Below are 7,065 nucleotides of genomic sequence, written 5' to 3'. Positions count from 1 at the left end.
CAGCACTTTCACTGTCAGGATTTCATTTAACACACCACTGTGTAACACTTACGGAAGGAACAGGCTGTAATTTGGGTCTGTATTGTTACATATGAATAAGTGCAGAATTTAGGGAACAGAAGTAAAGGATAGCTGATTTTAAAGCCTGGAAATGTGACTGATCGCCAACTCTTTATCATTCTTTGTGCCAAAAGTATTTGTCTAGCAGCATTAAGCATCTGCTTGCCTGTTTCACACAGATGCTGTAAGTAGAATTTGACCTTTTGTTCAGAAAGTGTTTGAATATTTAATGTAAAAATATTAAGTTATCAGGAAGGCTGTCTCTTTTGGGAAGAGTGTTCAATTTTAGTACAGCCCAAGTTGTTAAAGTACTTTGGAGCATGAACAACTTCAGAGCAGAACAAAGCAGGCAGTGCTAATGTGTAGAAACTCCAGAAGTAAATAACAGCTGTTCAAGAAGACTTCTATTAAATATGTATTAATTAATTTGAAGTGCATCACTTAAATATGTGAAGAGATTATCTTGTGTTGATTTACATTAAAACACACAGCACTCGTTAGCCTCATTACAGTATCCTAAGTATATCCTAAGCTATCACCTCATCTTACATTGAGCATTTTGTTGGGTGTTGATTGCTTTCGATTTGCCCTTTTAAAATGTCACTTAGTAGCCTCCCTTTCTTGTTGGATCGCTTCTTTCTCTCAGGTTTTGCTCTTGCATAGTTACTGTACTTACTGCTGTCCGTTCTGTGCTGAGCAGAAAAAACTTAAAAATAGATTGTGAAAATACAACAGTAATTGCCCACAGCTCAGTTCCCTAATGTGCCCACCTGAACTTCAGGTGTGGTTCTTGCTGTTAACTTATGAACCAGCAGAGAGAATGTAAGTGTCCGTTTGTGTAGCAAAATGGCTTTACATGAAGATTCAGTATCACCGTTAGTACAGGAAAGATATCTAGTAAAATGGGGTCTCTTTAATGAAATTATAGATAAATAAAACTCACTGGTAATAATAGACTTTGTGGTCTAAATCAATGTATAAATCGTCATTCCATTCATAAAACTTAAATATTTTTATCTGGACCTAATAAGACAAATGGGTTTTTACCTATTTCGGTGCTGGAAATATGTAAGTTTGTAAGATTTATGGATGATTTTCCGAGATTTTCTTCCCTGTGTCATTTAGGCAGATGACCCAGTTGCTAGGCTGTTCTTTCATCCCATTATTTTGACTCTGCAGACTCCTTGATTACAAGTTGGGGTCCAGTTCTTGTTTCCTGCACCTATTCCAACAAACTCCTCACTGGGGGAAAACTGAGGAATATAAAGGACTTGCAGGCAGGCCCTGGCAGAGCAGCAAGGGGGAAGGAAACCAAAATATTTGGCTTTAGCAAAATCTCGAAGTCCATGACAAATTGCTATGTTGCATGGTTCTCTTGAAAGAAGGGCATGGGGGTGTTTGCTGTAGTTTCAGGTTGTTTGCAGCCTCTTCAGTTAAGACTGTGTGAGTTCACACCTAGGTTATGTTTCCAAGATCATCTCTGCTAGTATGTGTGCTTAGGGAGACATTTTTTCCTAAATGAAAGCTGAAGTTTTGCAGGATAATTATGGCAATAAGGGGTGATATCTGTAGCAAAATCCAGGCTTGGAATTCACAGCTCCTTGGTTTAAGAGCAGATTCAGATGTATCTATGTTCAAAAAGAAACCATTAAAGGTTTGCATTACAAAACCTTCACTCCCTGCACCTTTGCCCTAACATCCATCAGTGTTTGCTGTGCTGAGTACCTTAGAAGTTGAGCTTAGGAACAGAACTGTCTGTAGCTTTTTTTTTCTTGCACATTTGCGGTGCTTATTTATGCAACCTAAATAATATATTGTTCAGAAAGGGTGGAGAATTGGGCTGAAATATTCCTTTTGTGGGCTAACGTGCCATGGTGTGTAATAGAATTGACCCTCCCCTCCACTCCGTGGTCCCTGCTGCAGAAATACCATCAGAACTTAAAATCCTTTGGAGAGAGACAGAGCTGGATTCCTGCCTTAGATGTGTCAGGGAAACCTACTCAATTAGGTCCTTGCTTTTATAAGAACCAGTGCTTGTACTGGGGCTTGCAAGCACGTTGAGGCATTATGGAATGTCTCTCCATTTTTTTTTTCCCCTGCTCTTAACCATTGTTCAACTCATAGTGACAAGGATGCTTGTTTTAGGGATAAAAAGCCTATTTCCCTTAGGATGTCTGTTAAAGACCTGTGTTAGGACTAATAACTTCTGTCACATTATTCTCATATGGTGAATGGTCAGGAATCTTCTATTGAAAAGTCCATACTTGGTCAATATTAAGTTGAAAATGTTGCGTAGTTTCCTGACTGCATTCATATTCCTGACTTCATCTGTCAAAAAGACTGACACTCAGTCACTCAGATCCAGACAGACCTATTAAATACTTTCCTTGGATTAATCTTCAGCTGGCAAAGTTACTACTTGCCGATCGGCTATCTCAGACTGATGCCTTTAGGGCCCTGAAGTATTCCAGCCTTCACAGATGACTCCCTTTCTCCCCTGTGCTTTGCTCACAGACAGAAAAGCATTGCTCCTTCCTGTCAGCCTCTGCACGTCTGCAGCAAATAGAGGAAACAGAGGCAGCAGCTGAACTAAAAGTAAGGCCAGATGGTTTCTAGTGAAATGTTGAGAGTAATAGATGCTTCTTCACCCCAATCTTTAAATGCACAGATAATTTTAGGGAGAAAAAAGTCTTTGTGCAATGCAAATAGGAAAGCCTTTCACATGAGGCAAAAGGGTTGCAATTCACAACATAATCTGTTTTGTTGCTTACAGTTTGAAGCTTTAGAAGTAGTAAAGGTAAGGAGAGCCTAAGATGTTTCTTGTTAAACACTTAAGGATAGGAAAAGATGTGTGAGGGTAATTATCTTGATTAAAAATCTGTTGATCTTATTAACAGGTAGGTTTCTTTCAAGATGTCAAAAAGGCATTTTGCTCATTTGGGGTGAAACTACTACTCTCTGTCTACGTTCAACTTCCCTCTTTCCTGTCACTGTCAAATTTTCATTGTTTCACAAAGTAAATTCAGTGTCAGACAGCGAATGTTAGTGTTTCATAATTTCTTTTTCCAGAGGATGTCACTCTCCTTGAAATGAATGGGACACAGATGCTGTTTGGTGGTGTGGATCACTGGGTTATTGGGTGTTTTGTATATTAAAATGCAACTTCTACTTCTGTCCTACTACCTGTGCAAAGGGAGGTGGAATATCCAGTGTCGGGGGTAGGAGCTGATGAATCAGTGGGTATTTAGGACCTTTTTATTACTTAGTGAACAACATTAAGTGTGAAAGTGTAAGTTAAGAGTACAAGAAATTTTAAATATCTAAATTTGCCAAATCTGATACGAAATTAAGTATTCAAGGTAGTAATTAAACTCAGAATTGTTTGACTTTGTGCCGCAGTCACTGTATTAACTGTGCCATGCCATACTGCTATCAGAATGAGGTCACAAAACAGAGGACATTGAAATCATGTTTCATACAAATGTAGGCGGAATCCCAAATTCGACAGTGACAAGGATGAAAAGGAAGGCAGCACAGTAAGGGCAAGAAAAGATGCTCAAGTTTCCCGCAGTTCCTGCCTCATTGTTTATTCCAGTTTCCTGCTTTTTCAGTTTGCCTCTCAAGCCTTTCTTGTGCATATACATAGATTATAGTATGCAGAAAACTAAGAATAAGCTGAAGGCAGAAACTGACTTAATGAAGACATTCTTGTGATAGAGAAAAGATTTTGTTGTCCACAGATGCGCAAAGAAAAATAGAAAAGCAGCTGCCCTTAGAAATGGAGTAAAAGTAGAGATGAGTGCCACGTCATGATGCTTTAGTCAAAATCTGATGTGTTGAAAGTCTTTAAGAGGATTTGTACTGTTGTACAGGGATATAACCAAGAGGAGAAACAATAAGCTTCTGCTGGAAAAATACTGCAAGTCTCATGTCTTAGATACTGTCCTGAATAGTGCTGACTTTTGTCAACTTTCAGCTGGAGAATAAGGATAAAAGGAAATGGCTTTCAACCATTCTGTTATGGATGACAATATTAATAATCAGTTTCATGTTAAAAACTTCTGTTTCCTTAAGATAAAGCTATAGAGGTATAGTCGTGGGCTGTCATCTTCCAGAGGAAGATTCTGAAGGGCAGAGGTCCTCATCTCATTAGTTTCCATCTCTCCTCTGTGGAGGAGTTAGTTTGTCTTTTCTGAAAGCCTTTGTGGGCAGGGACAGCATAAAGGTGATGGAAGAAATTTATGTGGCAAGTGGGTGGGTAGCTGAGATGAAGTGGAGCTGAGATACAGCAATCAAGTGAAGGCTTCCTGCGTCACCTGGCCTGCAGAATTAAGAAACTAGGGATGTAGTTGGTCAGTAATGAGTTATTAAACTACGGAGTATCTGCACTACACCCATGAGGTGGTGAGCACCGGAGTTTGGGTGAACTGGGATGGCTTATTTTACTCCTCGCACTGTCTATTTAAGCATCAACTGAAGCATTCATGAGAGCAAATGCAGCTGGTGACATTTGGGCTGTGGAAATTATAGTTTGTGATACTTTTCTAATAGTAATTTGAGAGCTTAAAGAATTATATGACTAATATTTCAATCGGGCACCGAAAACCTTCAAGTTTCAGGAAAGAATTTTTTTTTTCACATAACCTTGATTGAATAGCCCAAAATATTATAGGATTCCTCTGAAGCACTAGCCATGGCTGCAGCACCATACCCGGTGAAATAGATCAGTGGTCCAATCTGCTTTGACAACTCCTGTGTAACTAAAAATAGGAGAAATAGAAGAGAAAATTTGTAGGGCTGGTAGTGGCTTGTATTTTTCAGTAATTTATCAAGATTCGAGAGCACAGATTTCCTTTGGGAAATATTAGTTCTTAGGTTTACAAAGTGCCTCAGTTGTAAATACCCATAAAAATGACAATTTGGTAGGTCGTATTTATTCTTAAGCGGGTCAAAGGACATTAGCGTATTCCTGCTATATAAATCTGTCAAGTACAGAATTTCTTTATGCTCCCAAATCACAAAAGCGCCTCTTACAGTCAAGGAGAAAATGTCGCATTATTGCCAATCAAGGACAACAAGCAAGCATATCGATCTCTACCCAATAACTTTTGCCCTGCTCGCTAAGTTTTTATCACTGAAACTGGACACATCAAGGGATTGAATTTAATATATACATACAGTGCTGATTTATTACAGGAGGAGAAATACAGTCTGGCCTTACTTCTAGCTCAATATTTTAACACTTATTTTATTCCTTGCATGGAAGCTTGCAATGACTTTTTCTACAGACAAAGTGTATAACTTTCAGATATCCCTGGATGTGCACAAATCTTCAGCTCGCATAGGTACATTGACTGTTACAGGTGTACATGCATCCTGCATTTGGTGGTCTTACAGTCTCGAGTCTTGATTTTAAGAGTTTATGTATGTGGAAGTTTGTGGCAGGGTTGCTGTTTCAGAGAGGCGTAACTAAAGATAAGCTTGGGGAGAGAAGAGGGGAGATTGGAGGGCGTATAGGCACAAAAGGTCTGGGTGCTGCTTGCTGAGCCTGCTCTGAAGATGCGTTGGATTTCACCTCATCTGTGCAGCTGCGTATGTAAAGCCTTATGTATAAGGGCGGTTTACCAGTCGCAGATATTGGAATGCAGCAGAGGCGAGCATCGTCCTTCTTGGTGTCTTTTGTTGGTAAAACTGTGTATTTTTTGGTCATTTTTTGTTGATAACTGCAGATCACTGCAGAGGATTTCGCCCACTCCACAAATGCAGCATCTTTGAACTCTCTATATACAGTGATAACCATGGCTTATGGTAGAGGAATGGTCAATGAATTACTTCTTGGAAGGCAAGTTCATCTACAAAACCGAAGGAAAAGATCTTTACCACAGAATTACAGAACAGTGGAGGTTGGAAGGAGCATCATCTAGTCCAACCCCCTGGCTCAAAGCACGGTCAGATAGAACAGATTGCTCAGGATCTTTTCCAGACAGGTTTTGAATATCTGCGAGGATGAATACCTGCACAACCTCTTTGGGTAACCTGTTCCAGTATTTCAGTGGTCAAGGATAAGCTACTGAGTTAAAAATGCAGGCCATGTAAGTCAGCAGGAGCAGATATCTGCTAATTTTGTTATGATAAATGTATGAAACGAGTATTGTAGAGAGCAGCCAGCTCTCTGTTATTGTGTAATTATAAGTCCTGCTGGCTTTTTTACCTATCTGGGCAAAAGACATGAGTTTTGATTGCTCTTTGGCCTCTTAAGAGCTGGGCAACCCTTCCATAGAATAAATGGATGCAGAAGTAGGTGATGGATTTGCTGCTCATGTTCATAATGATGTGGAGAGAGCTGGAAAGGCCATACCCTACTCTCTGTTATTTCCCGACGGAGCAGGCAAAGGGACGTATGCTGAATTTCTCCGGACGTGTCCATCCCCAGCCAGACATTTTGTTGAGAGGTTATATTCAAGGATTATGTATGTTTGTCAAGATTTCCAGACGTCTAGTAATCCCAGCCTTTTCTCAGCACGTGAGCAAATCCTTTCTACCGTGCATGTACAGCAAATCTGACGCTCACTGCAAATGCCCACTGCACATGGTGTGCACGCTCGCAGTAAATCTGATGTGGCTGGGGCTCTTGTGCATGTGCCCTCCTGTGGATTTTCACAAGCACAACAAATTGGATGTGTCCCAGACATTTTGGATTTACTGTGCACGTTCAGACCATCTGGGCAACACATGTACCACAGGTCCACAAGCTTTAAGGGTTTATCACAATGCATACACTACACAGCTCCTGGTGATGCATTTCGGTATAGGAGGAGTTCAGAACAGATCAGAAATCATGCTTTTCACTAGGAACTTCTAGGAAGAATTCTACCATAGGAAGAAGCTGATTTTTGGTTCTTCAGTCTCCTGATGTCACAGATAATTGTCCAGTAAGCCTTGTCCTACCTTCAGTGTGCTTTCCTATTGCACAGATTTCAAAAGGATCTGAGAAGGCAGTGGTTT

At 40.1% G+C, this 7,065-nt stretch overlaps 1 protein-coding gene across 3 annotated transcripts in view; it reads left to right on the top strand.

The window, feature by feature from the left end:
* C12H19orf12 (chromosome 12 C19orf12 homolog) overlaps positions 1-7,065 on the top strand; it is a 40,712-nt gene that overhangs the window by 8,999 nt on the left and 24,648 nt on the right. The window lies entirely within an intron of this gene.

The sequence above is a fragment of the Calonectris borealis genome, chromosome 12 (genome assembly GCF_964195595.1).
Source record: "Calonectris borealis chromosome 12, bCalBor7.hap1.2, whole genome shotgun sequence".
Lineage (NCBI taxonomy): Eukaryota > Metazoa > Chordata > Aves > Procellariiformes > Procellariidae > Calonectris > Calonectris borealis.
The sequence above is the reverse complement of the archived record's forward strand: the minus strand, read 5'-3'. Positions and strand labels throughout refer to the sequence as shown.